At 44.8% G+C, this 24,585-nt stretch overlaps 1 long non-coding RNA gene across 2 annotated transcripts in view; it reads right to left on the reverse strand.

Moving 5' to 3' along the window:
- Positions 1-11,461, reverse strand: part of LOC308475483 — a 77,712-nt gene extending 66,251 nt beyond the window's left edge. Inside the window, exons 1-2 of one of the 2 annotated variants that reach the window (XR_013985248.1) lie at positions 11,369-11,461; positions 4,012-4,127 (exon numbers count right to left, since the gene is read on the reverse strand). This is a non-coding gene — a long non-coding RNA (uncharacterized lncRNA). Of the gene's footprint in view, positions 1-4,011; positions 4,380-11,368 lie in introns of those variants that run through there. The other variant, XR_013985249.1, reaches the window with a different exon arrangement.
- Between the last annotated feature and the right edge of the window lie 13,124 nt (positions 11,462-24,585).

The raw sequence follows: 24,585 nt of genomic DNA on the forward strand, positions 1-24,585 counted from the left end.
GGGAAAGGAGAATGTTAGCCGCTTTGAGACTCCTTAAAGGGAGTGAAAGGCGGGATATCAAATCCAAACTCTTCTTCTTCTTCTTCTTCTGTGTAATATGAGACCTTCCTGTTGCGCATGTGAAGGAAGTCTTACTGAGTTGCTTGGTGGAGACTGAACTGAACGGACATGATTTTGTACAGCTGTAAAGTCAGAAATAAACCGTAGAGATGTAGACTCTCTGGCTATCTTGGAGTGGAGAAGGGAAGGGGGTGTGCATCTTCCACGCTGGGGGATGTCGCCTATCAAGATCTCCCTGGACTTGCGGGGATGCCAGCCAGGGTAGATCACCAGTAAACAAGCCCCGGGAACCTGAAGAGGGGGGCCAGCCTCTCCCGAGGAAGCATGTTTTCCAACAGCCTGTCCTGTAGCTTCCTGCGGAAATTCCACAACTTTTCATAGCACAAATGTTCCAGAATTTTTTTGCCTTGGTTTTGTTGTGATGCAACACAAGATGCCAGATGGCATTGATGTGGTAGCATTGAGGAAGAATCATGGAACAGCTAGTGACATAGAATGACGTCCAGAATATAAATCCATGACTAATGCACTATTATTGCGTCAATGACATGATGTAGAATACACGGGGGGGGGGGGGACATCTCACAACAGTCTGAATCATAGAATTGTAGAGTTGGAAGGGACCCTGAGGGTCATCTAGTCCAACCCCCTGCAATGCAGGAATCTCAGCTAAAGCATCCATGACAGATGGCCACCCAACCTCTGCTTAAAAACCTCCAAGGAAGGAAAAGGAAAAGAGGCTGCCATGTTTAAAACAGGCACTTAACATGGGGGCTAGACAACACAACCATTATTATTGGTGTGTTATAAGACAAATCTCTTCCTGTATTCCCACAGCAGACATTTTGAATGTACTGATTGTTGTAGCATTTATGTTTTTTTACCAGCAGCAAAGTATTATAATTAGGTGAATGGGGATTTGTGGCCGCTTAACCCTCACCCAGAGAAAATAAGTTAAGGCTGATGCATTTTTTAGATGAAAGCAATAACTTTATTTTCACTCAATGAAGTTATAGCTTAGTGCAGGGGTCAGCAAACTAAGGCTCGGGGGTCGGATGAGGCCCCCCAGGCTTGTAAATCTGGCCTGCGGACCCTGCCGCCCACTCGGTCAATCCCTGCTCACTGTGGACGCCTCACTGTGCCAGGACTGACTTCCACGATGCTGGCACAGCTTCTGGGCACGTGGCAACGCTGGAGCAGCTTCGGATTGGCTGCATGAAGTTCCTGCAGCCAATCCGAAGCCTCGCTGCCCGCGCGCTGAGGTAAACCCAGTGTGGCCATGGACAGAGAGGCCAGTGGGCGGGCGGCAGGTCTGGGGCCTGCCATGGGCATTGTGATGGGCATGTTGCAGGACTTCACCTGGAACTTGGCATACCTGCTGGCCCCACGCCTGGTGCACAGCTCAGCGCTGCTGCTGGTGGCACACTCAGCGGCCGCGCTGGAGCAGCTGGAGGGCAAGCTGACCGCTACCTGCCCAGTGTTCTGCCTGCATGGCCTGCTGGCTGACCTGGCCTCGAATGAGCCACAGCGCGTGGTGCATGCCGCCTGGGAGCTCCATGGGGACGGGCCTACAGAGTGGCTGCTGCTCATCAACAATGCCAGGGAGCGGGCGGCGCCGAGACGTGCTCCTGAGCGCGTGCAGAGTGCATTCCTCCTCCAGGTCCGGAGGCAGCTGTGGGACCAGCTTGCAGGGTGTTTATATTTTTCAAAATATAGTCCAGCCCCTTCACAAGGTCTGAGGGACAGTGGATGAAAAAGTTTGCTGACCCCTGGCTTAGTGGTTACTTTGGGAGGCACAACACTTTGCTTCAAACAAACAAAGCTTATGATCAAGCTTCAAACCTGTCAATGGACAGAGAAACTCTTTCGAGGATGCCTATTATAATACACTACCTGTAAAGCACTTCCAGCCCCATCTAGAATCCCAACCTTCTACACAGGTAGGGAAAACCTCTTCTGACCACAGGTAGGTAAAATCTCTTCTGACCCATCTCTAACTGAGACAATTCACTCTCTGACCCTACTGACAGATTAATCCTGTCTGAGTATGCTCAAACAGCCAGAGGTCCCCTTCTACCCATCCAGTTCTTCTAATCCCAGGTCTCTGCTTAACCCACAGACAATCCCTGCCTGCACTCTTCTGGACATTCCCTATCTGTCAGCACCTAACTTCAATTCTACTCTTTCTCTCCAGATTGGCTGATCAACTCACCAACTCCCATTGGTTGCTGGGACACCAGGAGGCAAGTGCGGAGCCTGTTTGCACCTCTCTCGCTGGTCTCTTTGTCTTCCACCCTACCAGTCCCACAGAGTCTGGTTCTGATAGGAGCTAGAGTCTGATATCTGGAAGCTTTCATATAAATGTCAAGCCTCAGAACCAATCAAGCTCATTTCGTGGAGCTCAATAAGAACGGGAACCTTCCTTCCAAAAATGTTGGTGTCATGTTCACTGCTCGTAGAGCTCAGATCTCCCTCGCTCACGTTAATACCAGGCTGGATTTATTGTAAGAGTGTTTAAAACGGCTACGCTGTCAGGTGCTTTACGAAGTGTGAAATTGTGTCAACGGAGCAGGGAGAGTGTGTCTCAAAGTTAAAGGTGATCAAATAAGGAAACGATAGACAAGCAACACCTTCGGTGGTTGATGAACATGCAAACCAGCGAGGGTGGTGGTGTTTTTCAGCAAACAAGAAGCTCAGCCAGAGCTGAACGGAAGGCAAATGGATGGTTAAAATTAATTGAGCTGGAGCAAGCCTAAGGACTAGGCAGGCTGCTATGTAATGGCTGGTTGCCAGGGTATGTCAGAGGCTTGCCATCTTTCAGCTCCCATTGCTGGGAAAGCGGCCAATCTTATAAGAAGGAAAGATCCAAGAGGAATGATCATGTGATACCTGTTTCAACCCTACAGTGAATCAAATGATGGCTGCAGTCTGTATGTGATTTGGGATATTTCAACAGAATTGCATTAAACGTAAGGCGGGGAAGCAACCCAGCCCATTTGATGGGGAACCTGGGTCATTCACACTTAATCCTTCACAGCCTTCACTTGAAATTTGCTCTTATCCTAATTTTGCAGTGCTAAATTGCGAATTTTGCAGTGCTAAATTGCAGTCAACGAATGTGTACAAAAATACATATGCTGTGATATAGTGTCCCTAAATATGCACATACTAGTGAAAATAACATAAAATTGCAATGTATGTGTATAATTGGCAAGATTGCATGCAAATGTGTATATTAGGAGAAATTTGCATGAAAATGCTGGTGAATTTTCAGAAGAAATTCTTTTTGAAAAGAGCCCATTGTGATGTGGAAACGTAGATGGCTGAACTTAAAATGGGAAAAATGAGAGACCGACCGAACAAGCTACGCAACTTAATGAATGAATGGGTAATAAACTTTCCTATTGCAATGTCGAGGTTGAAAGCCAAGCTACAGGAGACATGGGGTTCCACGTCTCGCCTTTGGTTTATTCTTGAAAATATATCCTTAGAGGTTGCCATTCAACATGGGATAGGGAAGGGTGAAGATTTTGTTTGGCCTGCATTTTGCAGCAGACAATGTCGGGATCTCCCGACATCTCGGCCAAGCTAATAAAGCTCATCTTCCGGAATCGCCTCCCGACGTGATTAACAACCTGAGCCTTTGATGAGGCCTCAGGCACATTCCCATCCAGCAGAGAATCAAAGCAGCACATGGAAGTGATGAGATTTATGGCTACATGGCTAAAGAGGTTTATTTCTCGCTACGCAGACAGAAAAGAAACATCCTCTCTCTATGAAAGCAGAGAGCAACTGAACAACAAAGGAACAGAAAACCAGTACGTCACATCCGTCTCCCATCTCCCGTGAGACTTCCAACAGCCTGGACTGTCTCTGGAATGTGTGGAATGTAAACAGAGTCTTGTGACTCCAAAGCACTGCTCAGTGGCAAACAGAAACTAACAGACATACCTGCTCCAACATTCCCAAGTTTGCTCGCAGATCAGGACTCTCCTGTCTGAAATCCCGAAGTAGACAATACTGAGCTAGATGGACCAGTGTCCTGACTTGTTAAACAGTGGCTTCCTCTGTTCCAAAAAAAAAAGAATCAGAAAACAGAAAAGGGTGGGAAAATGCAGAAGAGATAGGGGTGAACCAATGGAGGAAAAAACTGAATAATATTATAATTTTAGAATATCTAACTGTGAAGACACACAGAATGAAAGGGTTTAAGGTCAGTGAGAAAGAGGAGGATTGGTCTGAGAAGATATTGAATCATTTAGGTAGGTTTGAACAATTTGGGGCAATTAAAATGTTAAAAGTTAAATAAACCTTGTGGATGGAGGAGTGTTAATGTGTATAAAATTGTACATATGGTTGATTTAAATATGTTATTATTGATTATGTATACCCAATGTGTCATCCACCTGGGGGGTTTCACTAGTTGTGTTTTGGTTGTTGGTAAAAAATAAATAAAAAATAAAAAAAAGAAAACAGAAAAGGGACAGAGGTCATCATAACCATGAAGCAATGTACAATTACCAGTGCAAACCCTCAACCAGCTTTCTGTGTTAAAATTGAATTTTACCACCACCCAAAAAAGCATTCTGTTTGGTGTGTGTGTGTGTGTGTCTGTGAAAGCATGACTAAGATGAAGAGGAAAGCTACTGGTAGAGCTATTTTAAAAGCTGCTTCACATTTGTCTTCATACAAATATGTCAGGGAGATAGAACAATAGTTATACCAGGGGCTCAGGGGCTGAAAGTGCCCCTCCAAACTTCTGGCTCTGGCCCTTTGGGCTATACAAAGGACACACACCTTTCCCAGCCACACCTCCTAATGTCCCTGCTTCATACCTGGCTCTGCTCACAACAACCCTGTGAGGTAGGTTAGGCTGAGAGTGAGGGACTAGCCCAAGGTCACCCATTGAGCTTCATGGCTGAGTGAGGATTCAAGCCATGTTCTCCCTGTGTGTGTGATGGCCTGGGAGTCGGGCTCGGACTTGGAACCAGAGGAGTCTCAGTCCGCACCGGATCCTTTGCCTCAGGCGGCATCTGAACAAAGTCTGGGGCCTGATCCTGAAGAGCCCCGGTCTGCACAGGTTCCCCTGCAACAAACACCAGCTGGGCCGAGTCAGGGGCCTGAGCCTGCCCTGGCTCCAGATGCAGGGATTACCTTGTTGCCTTCAGCTGGGCCATCACTTACAGCTGCTCCACTACCGGTTGGGTCAAGGGAGGCTGAGGCGGCCCCTGCGTCTAGTAACCCACCGACGTCTCCTGAGGTCTGAGAGAAGGAGAGACCTGAGTACTTGCAGGAGGAGTGCTCGCCTTCGGGCAAAACAGAGAGGTGAGTCGCCGGGGGATCAGGACCGGCCGTTACCCCGACAAAGATAAAAGGCTGTCGGACCCCGCCCCAGGTTGCAGGAGCAACATTGCTGCTTGCTGGAACCTGCCTGAGACCCTGTGCCTGACCTAGCCTGGTAACCTGCCTCGTGTCCTGCCTTGGCCCTGTCGGACTGACTCCTCGCGGAACCCTTGGATTCGGAACCGGACCTGGACCGTGTTGCTCGGGTTACCCTCGGGTCCAGCACAGTGTGTCCCATAGACATCTGGCTGAGCACTGTGAGAATAGGATGGTGGCTTAAATGGTCCTTTGCTCTGATCCATCAGGTTCTCCTTATGTTCTTAGAGATCCAGCCCAGCACATTGAAATGAGTTGAGGTTTGGGGGATATTTTCAAGGGCAATTGCATGCAAAGTCCTGCTTACATTAAAAGAGGAGGCATGAGGCTATCATCTGGTGGTGACATGGAAACATCATTAACTAGGAAGTGGGTGGCCATGGAGTCAATGTGGCTTTCCAGTAGAGTACATCAAGAGCCAAAATTCACTCACAGGAATGTACAGTCGTACCTTGGTTCTCAAACAGAATCCATTCCGGAAGTCTGTTCGACTTCCGAAAACATTTGAAAATCAAGGCACAAATTCTGATTGGGAAGAAGACTATTGGGTTCCAAAGAATGTTCACAAATCGGAACATTTGCGGCGTCCGGGAGCCAAAACGTTCGAGTCGCAAGGCGTTCGCGAACCAAGGTACGCCTGTATAGGGAAATGGCTTTTAAATTTCTTTCCCCCTTTCTAAACATAGCCATTATTCCCTGAGAGAAAGAAATTGATGAGCATACTCTGGGCCCAACCCCCACGTCTCTGGATTAAGATTTACACAATTTAGTAATCAATAGCCGGGAAGAGTGGAAACAACTTCATTTGAAACGTCAGGAAGAAGACCTTTACTAGGAAAAATGTATTTCATCTAGCACTAATCCATGAATTATTCGGAAGTATTTATTGCTTTTAAATGGCCATTGTATAAAAATGGTTTGATAAACACCATCATCATCATCATTATTATTTTACAGTTTCCTCCATATTATTTTTGGTTATTTATTTATTTACCACATTTTTTTTAATCCTCCTCTATACTGGATTTTATGTGTTATCCCCCGCTCCCCCCATTTTTTTGTTCCTCAAGCTATTTTCTCTTTTATAGCAAATAAAGATATGCTTGGATGAATTGCACATAAAATTGTTTGTTGCTCTTTAAATCTTCAGAACCTTGAAGTGGGGTGGAGGGGAGGCAGAATGGACAGCCAAGCCCTTTACCATAATTCTCATTCAAATAACATGAACATGAAGTTGACTAAATTTTACTCAGAGTAGACCCAGCTTAGTCATGTTCATTAATTTCAGTGGGTCTGCTCTGAGTATAACCTAGCCGAATACCACCCTAAGAGAACTTTAGGATTACGTGGTAAAAAACTATTTCTTAAATAGATGGACAAAGTACAACTTTTTTAAAAAAATGCTCATGGCCTGTTGGGATCATCCATCACAATATTTTATAAATAAATAAATAGGAACATAAGGAGAGTCCTAATCCTCCCCAGCTACTGGCAAGTTGTGGGAAAAGGCCCAATAATTTTAATGCCAATTTTAATAATTTGTGAACCGCTTTGGGGACATTTTGTTGGAATTCTGCCTGGGTCAGAGGAATGTGCCACAAGCAGGCACCGGCAGATATTCCTGTCGACCTCCCCGCGTCTCCCAACCTCTGCTGATAAGCAGGCGAGGTCCGGCGATTCTTCTCAGATGTATGAGAGGAACACACCGTTCTTCCTCTCTCCCCTTTGGTGTCCCCAGGGAGGGGAAAGAAGCAGACAGAAAACTATTTACATCATTTATTTCTGCCTCTTACATCAGTACAGAGAATCATGTCTGCACTCAACAACAGCAAGAAAAAACTCCTCCCAAGTACATCCAGTACGGGTCATATGACACACACACACTGAGCTAACATCCGGTGCTCAGTACAGAATGGACTGCCCCTTTGTTCCCATGGCAACAGTCACAAACATCCTGTCTGGCTTTCCAGCCACAAGCAGCTGGCTGAGCTGCTAGAGCCTTTGCTTGCTGCAGCATTGGTGCTTTATGGTAACATACTCCCCCTAAAGTATCAATGTGTGCTGCGAGCAAAGCGTCATCCAGAGAAGAAAACAAACAGTTGTTATATTTATAACATTCCCCTGTTGTTTCAGTTCCACCCTTGGAACTACCCGCCACTGGTTTAACCAATGTACCTCTCTGGTTGTGTGACTTCGCATTACCTCGGTTAACAACTCTCTGTTGTGCCTTTGTCTCTGACTCAGACACAGCTTTAATCTGTCCTTGGTCGTTTACAATAGCAACATATGCAAGGTTAGCAAACTCCTTTGAATACCTCTTGGGTGGTACACCCTTCGTTGCTCTCTCAGACCTACGTAAGAGGTTCTGATCTTCTCTGCTTTCTGGTTCAGCCTCTGAACTCTCTGGAGAACCAGTACTAAGCTTAATCAATGGTTCATCCTCCTCTTCTGAGGGTCTAGTCATTATGTGAGATTTCCTCTCAATGACTGTGACAACTGAGCTGTCTGAGCTATCGCTGTCATCATCAGTACTACTGAACTCAATAAGATCAAACTCATCATCATCATCATCATCAGAATCGTTTCCTGTGGGAAATGTCTGTTCTACAACCCGCTCTTGCTCTGGAGCACTCTCTAGGAACTTTGTGAGAATCACCTGACCAGATTCAGACAAAATTACTCTGTAGAGACCCTTTTCATATCCCACAAAAATGCCTCTGGCATTCTTTACACCACCTGGAGCATCTGTTCTCACATGAGACCCGAAAACCTTAAAATAGGCAACAGAAGGTTTTCTATTGAACAGCTTCTCAAAAGGAGAACATCCCAACTCTGTTGAGACCTTTCTCAACCACACATGAAGATAGGACGCTAGCGATTCGGCCCAATATTCATGTGGCAAATGTGAACTCAGCAATTGCGCATTCATCCCCTTTTGCAATTCTTTGTTCACTTTTACACAGACCCCCCTGTTCCACGCTTCTTGCGAAACTGCCACTTTGTGGTCTATCCCTTTTCCATCCAGGAACTTCTGAAACTTCTGTAACAGAAAAACTTGCTTCTCATCTGTGAAAAGACAATCAATGTTAGCATCATGCATAATTTTAACCTTGTCACAAAACTCCTGAAACTTTTCTAAAGTTTCTTGCGGTTTCTCCATCATATAAACCCAAGAATAATTAGTGAAACAATCCACACACACAAGGTAAAATCGTGCACCGCCTCTAGATGGTTCTAGAGGACCAATCACATCAGCATACACCCGCTGAAATGCTCTGTTGACCTTCTTGGTCTTGGTGCTCACACTGGTCACACCTGCAAGAGAGATTTCGTTAGAAACAGAAGAATTACATTTCATGTAATCACTTTGATCAAAGGTCAACAAATACAGTCCATCTTTCTCTTTGGCAGTAAGAAACAGTTCTCCATCTTTGTAGATCTTGCAGCTTTTAGCATCATAGGACAGTTTCAGTCCTTTCTTTGCAATCTGCGACACGCTCAGCAGATTAAATCTCAGTTCTGGAACCAGGTAAACATCATTTATAGTCAAGTTCAGACTCTCAAGATACACAGTCCCAATTCCAGTCGCTTCCAACTCCTGACCGTTGGCCTGTTTCACAGTGAAGCTTTGCTTCTTCAACGTCGAAAACAGTCCTCTGTGCGGGCACATGTGAACCGTTGCGCCCGTGTCAATTATGAACGAGTTCCCAACATCTGGCGTGGTTCCTTTCGCCATCATAGCCTTTGCAGGTTTCACCTGGCACTTGGTACGGCTTTTGCCTGACGCCTGAGGCTTCGTAGAGCTGCTCTTTGCTCCTCTTGACTGGCGCGGCTTCTTACAGTTTCGCTGTAGATGCCCAGTCTGTCCACAATTGTAGCATCGGACAGCACTCAATGCTACACCATGCTCTCCAGTAGCATCAGCAGTGGGGGAATTAGAACTCTGTTCTTCCCTCCCCCTGACTTTTTCTTCCAGTGCAGCAAGTCTGTCGTGTTCATTCAGGACCACAGCACAAACTCTCTCCGCGGTCAGCTGCGCGGCCGGTAGGGAACCAAGCTGACTGGCAACAACCTTGTAGGTGCGGCTAAGGCTGTTTATCATCATGAAGCAAAACACTTCCTCCTGAAGACGGAAATTGCGTTCCACCATCTGTTGACGCAGAAACTTCATTTCTGTCAGGTGCGCTTGAACATCTCCATCAGGCGCAAGTCTCAGATTGGTTAATTTCTCAAAATACAGCAACGCTGAAGAACCAGCATCTCTCTGATGCGTTGTACGCAGCGTGTCCCATACCTCTTTCGCATTTTCTAAATGCTGAACATGCACCAATTGATCATCTGAGACACACAGAATTATAGCAGTCCTGGCCCTTACATTCCGTGATTCCCAACCTCTGGTTGGTGCTGCAGGGATGGGGTTTTCAATTACATCAAAAAGCCTCTGATTCTGCAGCAGGGCCTTCATCTTTACAGACCAAGATGAATAATTGTCACTGGTTAAGGGAGGAGGGCAAGGCAAACCTCCCCCTTTCGTGGCATCCATCTTGAAGCCAAGCCTCCAGCCCACAATTCAAACAAACTGTAAAATCCAACAGTTGTTTTTTTCCTTTCTCACGCAGCAAACTGCAAATTGTTTACGCTCTTTGCACCTGGCAGCTAAACTCAGGCTGCTATTGAAAAGTCCCTTCCAAGAGCTCGTAAACCTTGTAGCCGAAACATTCTCTGATTTTGTTTCGCTTTCCCAGGCTTACTCTCAGAGTCCAGCCCCTTTGCCAGTAATTTTCCAGGACCGTTACCTAGCAACAATGCATTTCAATAGGACATCTTATCTACCACAAAAATTTGTGGAATGCAGGCTTCAGCCTTCAAGCTGCAGGCCTCTTCCTCCGGAGCTCTTGTTTTCTTTGAAACGCAGCTCCGTGAACCAGGGAATTAATCTTCCTGCGTTCACACTTTTAGCCCGAAATGCAGCATACCTTGAACTTTGTTGCTCTGGAAAACACCTCTTCTTTCCATCAGCTGTCTGTGGAGCCTCTAGCTTCTTTCAGACGCTTCTCTTCCTCCTTGGAGCTGAGGAGGACAATCCACCAGCCTCTCATGCAGATGTCCGATGAATCGCAACCATCCGAAGGCTGCCACTGTTGGAATTCTGCCTGGGTCAGAGGAATGTGCCACAAGCAGGCACCGGCAGATATTCCTGTCGACCTCCCCGCGTCTCCCAACCTCTGCTGATAAGCAGGCGAGGTCCGGCGATTCTTCTCAGATGTATGAGAGGAACACACCGTTCTTCCTCTCTCCCCTTTGGTGTCCCCAGGGAGGGGAAAGAAGCAGACAGAAAACTATTTACATCATTTATTTCTGCCTCTTACATCAGTACAGAGAATCATGTCTGCACTCAACAACAGCAAGAAAAAACTCCTCCCAAGTACATCCAGTACGGGTCATATGACACACACACACTGAGCTAACATCCGGTGCTCAGTACAGAATGGACTGCCCCTTTGTTCCCATGGCAACAGTCACAAACATCCTGTCTGGCTTTCCAGCCACAAGCAGCTGGCTGAGCTGCTAGAGCCTTTGCTTGCTGCAGCATTGGTGCTTTATGGTAACACATTTGATGTAGAAAGAGTGGGGTGTTGAAGTAAGGGTAGTGAAATCGCAGCTAAGGAGCTCAAATCATATGCATGACCGGAACCTTTCTTTGAAAACATCGTATTTACAGTCGCATGCTTCTGTAAGCATGAGTTTTGTCTCTTCTTCTAAATTCCAAACAACTGTATTTTCCTCTCTTTCCAAAGCTCAGCATTCAGCCTTCTGTATCTCAGTTAGGCCATGCCTTGCAGCTCCTATGAGAAATTTCTACTTTTACCTTCTCCTAGAGCTCTGCTCTCTTTCTTCCAAACAGAGAAACAGCACTCTATTCAACTTAGCAGTGTTCACAGTGGATTCTAAAACAGTCACCTTGCCTCACATAAAATGGAGTCTCTCCTTTGCTAGATACCTCCCATGTGACCAACGTTAGCCAATCCCATGAGAACTGCTAGAGAACTCTCTAGAATTCAGTTACCAACCAATCAGATTTAAACACACAGTAATGCATACAAGCATTTACAATTTCAGTGGGTTAAATTACCACAGTGGTACCTCAGGTTACATACGCTTCAGGTTACAGACTCCGCTAACCCAGAAATATTACCTCAGGTTAAGAACTTTGCTTCAGGATAAGAACAGAAATCATGCTCCGGCGGCGCGGCGGCAGCAGGAGGCCCCATTAGCTAAAGTGGTGCTTCAGGTTAAGAACAGTTTCAGGTTAAGAACGGACCTCCGGAACGAATTAAGTACCACTGTACACTTAACACAGGAGAGAGAAAGAGAACCAGCAAAAAGACCATAAGAAGAGGTTGGCTGCTGGATCAGGCCAATGGCCTTTTTGGCCAGCATCCTGCTTTCACAGTGGCCACTCAGAGGCCCATGGGAAACCTGAGTGTAACAACACTCTGCCCGCCTGTGAATCCCAACAACTGGTATTCAATTGCATAAATAATTATAAAAAATATAAATACAGTGGTACCTTGGGTTACAAACACTTCAGGTTACAGACTCTGCTAACCCAGAAATATTACCTCGGGTTAAGAACTTTGCTTCAGGATGAGAACAGAAATCGCGTGCCAGCAGCGTGGCGGCAGCAGGAGGCCCCAGTAGCTAAAGTGGTACCTCAGGTTAAGAACAGACCTCCAGAACGAATTAAGTTCTTAACCCGAGGTACCACTGTAATAACTATGCCTCAATCTGTGCCACAATTTGCCCCATTGCTGTGTGCAAATTTGACCCTACTGCCTGATCCCATTGACTTACAGGCTGCGTGTCGAGGCCACAATTAATAATAATTTATTATAATAATTTATTTTTATACCCCGCCCATCTGGCTGGGTTTCCCCAGCCACTCTGGGTGCCTCCCAACAGAATATTAAAAACACAATAAAACATCAAACATTAAAAAACTTCCCTGAACAGGACTGCCTTCAGATGTCTTCTAAAAGTCAGATAGTTGTTTAGTTCCTTGACATCTGATGGGAGGGCGTTCCACAGGGCAGGCGCCACTACCAAGAAGGCCCTCTGCCTGGTTCCCTGTAACCTCACTTCTCACAGTGAGGGAACCACCAGAAGGCCCTCGGAGCTGGACCTCAGTGTCCGGGCTGAATGATGGGGTGGAGACGCTCCTTCAGGTATACTGGGCCGGGGCCGTTTAGGGCTTTGAAGGTCAACATCAACACTTTGAATTGTGCTCAGAAACATACTGGGAGCCAATGTAGGTCTTTCAGAACCGGTGTTATATGGTCTCGGCCGCCGCTCCCAGTCACCAGTCTAGCTGCTGCATTCTGGATTAGTTGTAGTTTCCAGGTGACCTTCAAAGGAAGCCCCACGTAGAGCAAATGTCTTCTAATCCATTTGCCCTAAAACCACCTCGAGAAACTTGCTATGTAACCGTAGAAGAGAAAAGTGTTTGCTTTAATTCTGCTTATTTGGAGTAACAAAATCTGGCACCAGAAGCAATTGTGCATGTCTGTCCCGTAATGATTCCCACCTCTGAGGATCCATTTCCCCCTTCTACACAGAGAAACACAAACGCACACACATTGTTTTGTCAGGAGGATCATTAAGGTGTTAAATAGAAAGGAAACTGCTTGATGGAGCCCGGCTCCAGACAGTCTGATAAGTGAAGAATCATTGTTGCAAAAGTGTTACCACATTAGGCTGTTGATTAAACACTAGGTAACTTGGCACGAGAGCTCCAACCAGGAACGGGAGAAGAGGTGGGTGGCGGAAGACAGAGAGAATGATTAAAACAGAAAAGCTTTGTGGTGGGTGGGTCTCTTTTTCCTTAAGCTCCCCCAAGAAAGGCGTTTAATATTTCTACTGTCAACCAAAATTTAGAAAAGGGAAAATGAGAAAATGAGAAACTGGCTTTGCGCTCTACATATACTGTATTTTTTGCTCTATAAGACACACAAGACACACTTAGTTTTTGGAGGAGGAAAACAATAAAAAATATATTCTGAATCTCAGAAGCCAGAACAGCAAGAGGGATCACTGCGCAGTAAAAGCAGCAATCCCTCTTGCTGTTCTGCCTTCTGGGATAGCTGTGCAGCCTGCATTCACCCCATAAGACGCACACACATTTCCCCTTACTTTTTAGGAGGGAAAAAGTGAATCTTATAGAGCAAAAAATACGGTATATAAGTCCATTCTTCACAAATGGTTGAAGAGGCATCTACAGAGCTGGTATTTTAGAAATCCCTTTGCTTACAAGGGCAGGCAAACGTCTCTTTAAACACACAAGCGTGCAAATAAGTCCCAACCTATTTTCACAATAAACAGAGCAGCATATTAAAATTGAAAATACATGACTATAAAAAAAACAAAACCCAAAACTTTTCAAATGCCAAGTGGAAAGCTGGAGCTAGGCTTAGAATAATGAATGGGGTTTTTTATTTTAAAAAAGAAAATTATTATTAGTATATACTTTTTTCTGTTTTATCTACTTTTAATTTAGTCGGAAGATTCAGAACATTCAAAAGTGAGATCCCATCACCACCATCAGATCTCCCCAGCCTAAAAACAGGAGATGTCACATAGAACCAATCAGATTGAGCAACACGATTATGTCACTGAGGGCGACCAATGAAACTAATTGAAACTGATGTAGGATTAATTACTTCTGCAGAGTTTCAGACTTTGCTGTTTAAAAAAGAAGGAAATAATGTCGTATCTATTCCGCTCAAAAAGAAAAGTGTTAAAACACTCTGGGAATGGTCACTCCATGAAGGGAACAGTGGTCTCCTAACAACTCTCTTATGTCTAGTAGTCCATGGTAGTCTTTTTCTCCAACAATTGGTCATAACTACTTTTTAAGCCATCCAGGTCGATTGGTCCTTACCACATCTTATACTAGAGCAATAGTCAGGAACTATACCTTATCATGGGGGACGCAGGTGGCACTGTGGGTTAAACCACAGAGCCTAGGACTTGCCAATCAGAAGGTCGGCGGTTCAAATCCCCGCGACGGGGTGAGCTCCCGTTGCTCTGTCCCTGCTCCTGCCAACCTAGCAGTTCGAAAGCACGTCAAAGTGCAAGTAGATAAGTAGATACCACTCCGGCGGGAAGGTAAACGGCGTTTCTGTGCACTGCTCTGGTTCGCCAGAAGTGGCTTAGTCATGCTGGCCACATGACCCGGAAGCTGTACACCGGCTCCCTCGGCCAATAAAGCGAGATGAGCGCTGCAACTCAAGTCAGTCACAACTGGACCTAATAGTCAGGGGTCCCTTTACCTTTATACCTTATCATAGGGTTCTCATCAGGAGGACAATCCTACTGGATCCATAGATCTTTATTATTATTATTATTATTATTATTATTATTATTATTATTATTACTATTATTTTCTAGCCCACCCATCTGGCTTGGTCTCCCCAGCCACTCTGGGCAGCTTTCAACAGAACATTAAGAACAGAATAAAACTTCAAACATTAAAAACTTCCCTAAACAGGGCTGCCTTCAGATGTCTTCTAAAAGTCAGATAGTTGTTTATTTCCTTGACATCTGATGGGAGGGTGTTCCCTTTCTTTCCCTTTGGGAAAGAAAAAGCAACTTGGAACAGTAATTTCCACCAAACGTCCTACTTGGAATATATTCTAAAATCACATTAGGAATGTATTTCATGACTCACACCCAGTTTGGTCCCAAAGCATAGTATTTTGAAGGGCGGGAGGAATGGCTTCAAAATGGGGAGCATTTTTGAGAAACAGCATTGTCCCTTCCAGCAATAAGGCATCAAAACCAACCGGCACCTTGGCCTTGAACGGTTTTTTTTATAGAAGTTCAAAAGCTAGTCTTTTCAAATTATAGCATGCTCTCATTAGAGCCAAAAGGCCCCTGGGAAATTTTAAAGTTTGGCTTCAGCCTGCGTGTATTTTAAGCAGCTTTTCTGCCGCCCAGCCACCATATCACTTCAGCAGGTAATATCGGCCAAAAGTTTGATGGTAAGCACAGACATGATGAAAAGGCTTCCAAGCGTGGCACTTTGCAGCATCAATAAACACTTCAATAAAATGAACAGAGCTTGAGGGAGCAGCATTATTTGAGGCCGACAGGAGCAAAACGAGACAATATTAGGCCACCGACCATAGCAAGTATCTTATGGCTATTTGAAGTTAGAACCAGAGTTAGCCATACAACAAGGCAAAGAGATCCACCAACAGGACATGACATCTACTGGGCAGGGCCTGGGAATTCAGTGCCCAGCATGGCCCACTGCTCACATCTGTGCATGGATCCTCTTTTGATGCTCTGATCAGCACCTTGCGGTTGGATAGCTGTGAGCAGCCATTTAAAATCCCGCCAAAAACCCTGGAGGACTGCTAAGTTGGGGGTAGAGTGATCAATCATGCACCCTCCTTTACAGTCCTCTGTTTGAAGGAGCTCTCTTTACAAAGGAAGATTACATGGGATCATGAGAAGCTACCTTGTGCTGCAACCATTGGTCCATTTAGCTCAATACTTCTACACTGATTGGCAGTGCCTCTCCATGATTTCAAACAGGACCCTTTACCTGCCCTACCTGTAGATAACAGGTATTGCACCTGGACTGATCTGCATCCAGAGCAGTTGCTCTGCTACTGACCCATAGCTTGTCCCTTCTGTTTGAAAAGCTGTGCAGTCCAAGCCCATTTTAAAGACAAAGACCTTATGAGTCATACCTGCATTATTATGGAAGTTTTCTTATAACTAAATGTATGTATCATCTCATGCCATGCAATCTCAAGACAATTTACACAGAACATAAAAAAAATTGTTGTTTAGTCGTGTCCAACTCTTCATGACCCCAGGCATTCCTGTCTTCCACTGCCTCCCACAGTTTGGTCAAACTCATGTTGGTCAAACCATCTGGTCCTCTGTCATCCCCTTCTCCTTGTGCCCTCCATCTTTCCCAACATCAGGGTCTTTTCTCTTCTCATGAGGTGGCCAAAGTATGGGAGCTTCAGCTTCAGGATCTGTCCTTCCAGTGAGCACTCAGGGCTGATTTCCTTCAGAATGGATAGGTTTGATCTTCTTGCAGTCCATGGGACTCTCAAGAGTCTCTTCCAGCTCCATAATTCAAAAGCATCAATTCTTCCGCGATCAGCCTTCTTTATGGTCCAGCTCTCACTTCCATACATCACTACTGGGGAAACCATAGTTTTAACTATACGGACCTTTGTCGGCAAGGTGATGTCTCTGCTTTTTAAGATGCTGTCTAGGTTTGTCATCAGTTTTCTCCCAAGAAGCAGGCGTCTTTTAATTTCGTGACTGCTGTCACTATCTGCAGTGATCATGGAGCCCAAGAAAGTGAAATCTCTCACTGCCTCCATTTCTTCCCCTTCTATTTGCCAGGAGGTGATGGGACCAGTGACCAAATTAATAACAAAAAAGAACAAAGAGAGGAGATAGGATAGCCATCTTCAAAAATCTCAAGGGCTGTCACATGAAAGAGGGAACAAGCTTGTCTTCTCCAGCTCTGGAGGGTAGGACTTCAAGTTGCAAGAAAGGAGGTTCCAACTAAACATCAGGAAAAAACTTTCTGACGGTAGGAGCTGTTCGACAGTGGAAAAGACTCCTTCAGAAGGTGGTGGAATAAGATAAGATAAGATAAGATAAGATAATCTTAAGATTATCTTATCTTATCTTATCTTATCTTAAGACAGGAGTGCCTGGCGTGCTCTGGTCCATGGGGTCACAAAGAGTCGGACATGACTAAACGACTAAACAACAACAACAACTTTTCTAGTCAGCTTTTCTATGTGAAAATACAGAATGGATATTATTCAAGGAGTATATAAGATCACACTGTAAAAATGAAACTGTCCTGGCAGAATTGAATGATACTTGTGTATAATAAATAACTGGAAAAATATCTTAGAAGAATATGCAGAAAAAGCTATAAAATAAACTGTGTGATAAAATTAAGATATTAGAAAAAGTACAACGAGAATGACTGGAAGTTTTTGTTCTAGAAGACTTTATTGGTCAAGATATGATAATACAACCGATATTATTTTATTTTAATGTTAATTCTTTGGTTTTTTTGTTTTTTATTCTTGTTATTCCTTTTTCATTTTCATGTGAAATTCTGTTGTAACTGTTGGTAATGTATTTGTATGATATTCTTTTAAATCAATAAAGATATATTCTAAGAGAGGGGAGAGAGAGAGAGAGAGAGAGAGAGAGAGAGAGAGAGATTCCTGAATTGCAGGGGGTTAGACTAAATAACCTTTGTGGTCCTTTCTATCCCTTCTATGATTCGATGAAATCCAGCAAACCACAGAAGATAATAACACCCAATGCCTGTGAACAGAAGTTGCTCTTGATCTGACCCCAAACATGGACCAATGTCAGCAACAAGAATGCGTTCCTCAGGAAAAGATGACTTTGCCCATCAACTGCGCACAGCAGATTGAGAAGGGCACAGAGGCCACCTGGTCACTCTCTTCCCCAATATGATGAGATCTATTGTATTCCCATTTCAATGTCCTGAAACTTCTGAAGCCCTGGAGAGCCAGTACCAGTCAGTGTTGATGACTTCCCATAGTCCTATGTCGCTGTTGCTAAAACATATGTGTTCCAATGTAAATGTACTGGGCAGAAAGGAAGTTAGTTATTGTTCCTAGTTTTCCAGATGTGAACATGAGGCGTTGAGAAAATAAGTGGCTTGCTAAGGGCCAAATGGGGGTAGAAGTTGAACCCAGCTGTCCAAAAAAAAAGGCTTCAATGTCCTCCATCCAATGTCACTCTCAACCTTACTACAGTTATCTTCATCACTGCCCAATTCATTGTTGAAATTAAGCTTTGGTGCTATGGATTACTGCCCTCTGGGGGAGTGATTAATTAATTTTTGAAAGGATGTAAAACAAACAAACAAACAAACAAGAATTGACCTTCTTGCATTCCCAGGGAAAAAAAAAAACATACTCTACATCAGTGCTGAATTAAAGAGTGGATTGGAATGCATTCAATGAGAACGTTTCAGCTTGAAAAGGCACATAGTCACGCGTGTGAGGAGTTTAGGCTTCAGACTTGAATAAAACTGAAAATTCCAGAGGCACATAGCAGAAATCTCCCGCTTTTGAATGAAAGAAATGGCAGCTTTGCCGTTACCTTGCCAGCCATAAAGATACAAATGCACATTCTTTATTTGTTTTTCTTTTCATTGCTTAACCTATATCATTTTAGTAGCTTTTAATTCACTAGTAGGCAGTGATCTAAATCCAAGATGGTGCTGCCACCTGCTGTTCATCACAAATCCCAGAGTTCTCTGGAGCATTGTCCGATCCTGTCACCTACCTTCCTTCCCAAACAAAGGCTTTGTGGGGATATGGTGTTGATTTAAAGCAGAGTCTCGTGCCCAGCGGAAGGATGAGGAGTACGTGCTGCATACTCTATATTGCTTTATTTACAGTTCAAAGCTGGTATATTACAGAAAGACATCTTGCCTCTGCCGGAGCAGAAAAATGCATCCTCTCTCCTCAACAGCTCGGAGAGAATCACACAGTGAAACTGCAAAGAACAGTGAAAAACAGGAAACCAGTGTACGTCACATCCAGTCTCCCTTTCCCGTGAGAAACTCCAACAGTACAGACTGTGGAATGTAAACACCTGTCTCGTGACAAGCCCTTTCGCTGCACAGTGAAGGAAAGCAGAAACCAACATCCTCCCCCTTTCTGTGAACATCACTGGGCAGCGTGTTCGTACAATATCAGTACAAACCCAACTTCTGCACATAGGTACAGTGTTGATCCCTTGATACAATCTTGGACAATACATCAGCAGGAATTTCATTACCTGGCATATAGGACACCGTTACGAGTCCCTTCTGAATACATTCCCTAGCATGCTGCAACTTTAATTGCAAGTGCTTCGTGCTTTGCTTACAAGCTTCAGACTTCAGCAAAGCCAAACATGCTTTGTTGTCCTGGTAAACCTGGATTGGACATTTGACAGGAATTTTCATATCTTTGCACAATTGTACTAACCATTCACAATCCTTAAGTGAATACGATAGTGCATTCAGTTCGGCTTCACAAGTACTTAAACTAACTGTTGTTTGCTTCTTGCATGACCAATCAAACAGACCTTGATTGTACATGTAGCAAACTCCAGACGTACTTTTCCTGTCTGTAGTGTCACTTCCAAAACTTGCATCTGCAAATATCTCAAGACCACCAGACTTCTGATTGTTAAATCTCAGTCTGTAATGCATAGTGCCTTTCAAATACCGCGCTATGCGTTTCAGAGCTTTCCAATCCTTGACACTAGGATTGTTGACTTGTCTGCTTAGCAAATTACAGCTAACAGCAATGTCTGGTCTTGAACATCTGGCAATGAAGTTTAGCTTGCCTAGCACACTTCTGTACAGTGTAGTGTCAGAAAATGCTTCTTCAGTGTCATCTACCTGATAACCTGTTGTCATCGGTGTGTCTACAGGGTTAGCATCCATCAGATTTAGTTTGCTTAACACATCAGCAATTTTCCGTGACTGGTGTACTAGAATGTTACCATCTTGATCTCTCTCTATTTCCAGAGATAGGTAGTTGTTTACCTCACCAAGATCTTTCATGTCAAAGTGCTCTTTCAGTTGAGCTAGGGCGTTATTGTACATTGCGACATCTTTCCAAAAGAATAACAAATCATCAACATAAAACAAACAGTACAGTTTCTTTTGCCCCTCCTCTTTGACAAATACACATGGATCAGCTTTCCCTTGCTGAAAACCTAGAGAAAACAATACTTCAGTGAGTTTTGTGTGCCAACACCGTGCACTTTGTTTGAGACCATAAAGGGATTTCTTCAGAGCACAAACAAATCCCTGTTTTACCTGTACGCCATCAGGTGGAAGCATATAAAGTGATTCATCCAGAGATCCGTACAGAAAAGCTGTGTTAATATCATGGTGACTAATGTGTAGATTTTCCTCTGCAGCTAGCTTGAGCATAAGCCTAATGCTTTCATATCTCACTGTCGGTGAGTAGGTCTCGTGATAGTCTTCACCTGGTACCTGTGCAAAACCTCTGGCTACCAATCTGGCTTTGTGTCTGACTATCTTGCCATTTTGATCTGTCTTCGCTTTGAAGACCCATTTGCTTCCAAGCAGTTTCATTCCTGGAACTACTGGAACTAGCTCCCATGTTTTGTTCCTTTCTAAGGAATCAAGCTCAGCCTTCATGGCATTTAACCATGGCTCAGCTTCCTTTGAATCCAAACCCTGGATGTCTTGGAAACTTGAAGGTTCAAATACCTTCTTGGAGCTTTTAACAGCTGTTACTGCTATCGTAGCAAACTCATCAGCAAATCTCTTTGGAGGTCTGCCTTTTGTGGCTCTCTGTGACCTACGAATTAGCCTTAAGTCTTCAACACTCTCCTCTTCCTTCTTAGGAGAAAAACGACCTACTGTGAACAATGGTTCCTCCAATTCTTGATCAGAGCTTTCAGAGGGTCGCATAGAGGCTTTCGCACTCTTGAAATCCTCTGAATCACCCGATTCAGTTTCAGATTCAGACTCAGAACTTTCATTAGTGGGTGTGGGTTGTTGTGGTTGCTCTTGACTATCCTCAGTCTCATCACCGTCATCAGGATAACATTGGAAAATTCCCACATTCTCCCCCCACTTTGCATTGTACTCAACACTTCTCGTGAGCTTAATTGTCTTAGAGTCAGTCATCATTATTCTGTAAGACCCTTTCTGATAACCTAGAAAGATACCATGCAATCCACGCTTGTCTAACTTGGAGTTTTGTGGTGAGCGAACCCACATGTCAGAACCAAAAATCTTCATGTGTTTGATGTATGGCTTCTTGCCAAACATCTTCTCATAGGGGGTACAACCAATCGCTGAAGATAACCTGCGATTGTAACTGTAAACAAAACACGAGAGAGATTCGGCCCAATAACTCTCTGGAAGATTGGCATCATGCAGCAAGGTTTTTAACCCTTGAAGCAATGTCTGATTTGCCCTTTCCGCAAGTCCATTCTGCCATGGCGAGCGAGGACTAGACAAATCGTGTTGAATTCCTTTCTCAGTCAGAAAAGCTTCAAACTGCTGAGAAGTGAATTCTCCCCCGCGATCACTGAAAAGAGTCTTTATCTTCTTACCATGCACATTTTCCAACCAAGCACAGAATTCCTTGAACCTAGGAAAAGCCTCTGATTTCTGCTTGAGATTGTACACATAAATATACCTGGAAAATGCATCAATGAGAACCATGAAGTACCTATTTCCACCCAAAGAGGGCGCTAGTGGTCCAACTAAATCAGCATGAACAACCTGGTATGGTTCTGTAGCTTGCCTACTAGACACCTTACCTTTCGCAGCCATTTTCACCTTGTTTGCTGCGCATGCTTTGCACTTCATGTGGTACCTGCAGGGTTTAATAGTCATACCTTCAACCAAGGCAGGCATTTTAGATACTGCCTCAAAATGCAAATGACCAAATTTTCGGTGAAAATCATGAATACATTCTGCATGCAAACTTTTGTTAGAACCTGCAATGCAACAAGTGTCATCCTTTTCAACATCATCATAATACAAAACAAACAAACGATCAACATATTCTGCATGCAATACATAATCATTTTTCTTTGTGATGATGCACTTCTTGTTCTTGAAGGAAACGTCAATGTTCCGCTCATTCAGCTGTCCAACGCTGAGCAGATTATGTTTGGCGTCTGGCACGTAAAGCACATTCTGTATCGATAAGTCCAAACTGTGAAGAACAACAGTTCCGTAGCCTTTACTGGGAATAGTGTGGTCATCCGCCTGGTGAATCGCACCTTCCTGCGGTGTAAAAGACACAAACAGTCTCTTATCGTTGCACATGTGGTGGGTTGCCGCTGAATCAACAACGAAGAAAGATCTAGACGTCTTCTGGACCTCTGCAACCTTTGGAGTGAAGCGTGAAACCATAGCCTTGTGCTGCGTTGTCCTAGACACCGGACCTTTGCCTTTGCCTCGGCCTTTTCCGCGCGATGAGCTATCGCTGCGCTGTTCTGTCTTGGCCCTGGGATATCTGCATTCCCTCTTCATATGGCCTAGACGTCCACACGAGTAGCATTTCACTGCCTTCAAAGCTTTGGCGCCATCTGGTGGTTCCACTGCACTATGGGATGACGTCTGTGAAGACTCCCCCTTGCCCATGCAGCTAGCACCCCGGCGATCTGCTTCATTTAAAATCACGGCAGTAACAAAGTCCACTGTCAGCTGAGCAGTTGGTTGCACAGCAATCTGGGTTGCAACAGACTCCCAACCTGAACCCAAAGATTGTAGTATCATGAAAGAATACACAGCCTCTGGAAAGTTGAGTCCTCTCTGTTGCAGCTCATGTCTCAGATTTTGCATCTCCATCAGATGTAAACGCACATCTCCACCTTCAGCAAGAGCCATATTATGCAGCTTGTTAAAGTAAAACATAGTGGATCCAGCTTCTGTCCTTAAGTGAGCTTCTCTCAAAGCGTCCCAAATTTCTCTGGCTGAGGTCTTATCACGCAATAGACAGAGCTCTTCTGGGGATACTATCAATGTAAGAGTTCCCCTTGCTTTGGAATCCTTAGCTTCCCATGCATCTGTAACTGGAACTGGGGGGGTTTCTGTAATCACCTCAAACAAACCCTCTTTCCGCAGAATTGCCTCTGCATACAGAACCCAGTCCGCGTAATTTTTCTTGTTGAGCTTAGGAATCCCACAAGCATCCTGAAGGGCCATCATGACTCTGGCATTAGCCTTCAGCGTCATATATGCTGCTTTAAATCTTGCTGCGTCACTGCTGCAGCTGCTTTATTCCAAAAGCGCACTTAAAAGTTACTTTCGATTTCCCCAGCATAGTAACTTGTGCCTGGGAGCCTTATGCCTATTCCCGGCAAAACGGCTTTGAAAGTTCAAAGTCCAGCCATAAAGCCATTAACTAGAAGCTGGCAGGCTGCCCGGAGCAGTAGCACATACCTCATCAATCACTTTTACGCGCAGAGCAGATTCCGTTCCGATCTGTCCCTCTGCATTCCGATCCTTTGCCGGCACTCCGATTCGACTTCTGGAGCCCATAACCACGTGTTGATTTAAAGCAGAGTCTCGTGCCCAGCGGAAGGATGAGGAGTACGTGCTGCATACTCTATATTGCTTTATTTACAGTTCAAAGCTGGTATATTACAGAAAGACATCTTGCCTCTGCCGGAGCAGAAAAATGCATCCTCTCTCCTCAACAGCTCGGAGAGAATCACACAGTGAAACTGCAAAGAACAGTGAAAAACAGGAAACCAGTGTACGTCACATCCAGTCTCCCTTTCCCGTGAGAAACTCCAACAGTACAGACTGTGGAATGTAAACACCTGTCTCGTGACAAGCCCTTTCGCTGCACAGTGAAGGAAAGCAGAAACCAACATATGGCTGCTGCCCATTGGGGCCAGTAGGCCAGAAGTGAAGGAGCCCACCAGCAGGTGGAGCCAGAGCTAATGCCAGGCAGAGCCAACCAATTCTAGTTTCAACCCAACTTCTTCCCTGCTAAGTTTTACAGGGGCAATGTCAGGCTTAAGGAAGAGGAAGCCAGAAGCCCAGGGCAAATCCATGGGCTGGTTGTAAGGAAGAAAGAAGGCAGGTGGGATCTGGCAGAGGGCAGGCTGAGGTTGGTGGGGCAGTGCCCCAATGGCCCTAATGTGTCAACCTACACTGTGTGTTTTTGTGTTCTATTGGCTGAATGAGGATAGGTAAGAGTCCTAACCCTGGTTAGCACATGACCCCAGATTCCAGCAGTGAGCAGGACACTGGGTTGGAGGCTACATTGTTGCTGGCTGAGGAGTTGGACCAGGTGATCAGAAGACTCCTAGAACTGGAGGCTGGCAGGCAGGAACCCGCTGAATCATATCCCAAAGCGTGAGGGCCCATAGAATTATTGTTATTATTATTAGTATATATTTGTTTATTAAGGGATGCGGGTGGCACTGTGGTCTAAACCACTGAGCCTAGGGCTTGCCGATCGGAAGGTCAGTGGTTCAAATCCCTGTGATGGG

This window comes from Podarcis pityusensis (assembly GCF_964106645.2).
Source record: "Podarcis pityusensis genome assembly, chromosome: 4".
Lineage (NCBI taxonomy): Eukaryota > Metazoa > Chordata > Lepidosauria > Squamata > Lacertidae > Podarcis > Podarcis pityusensis.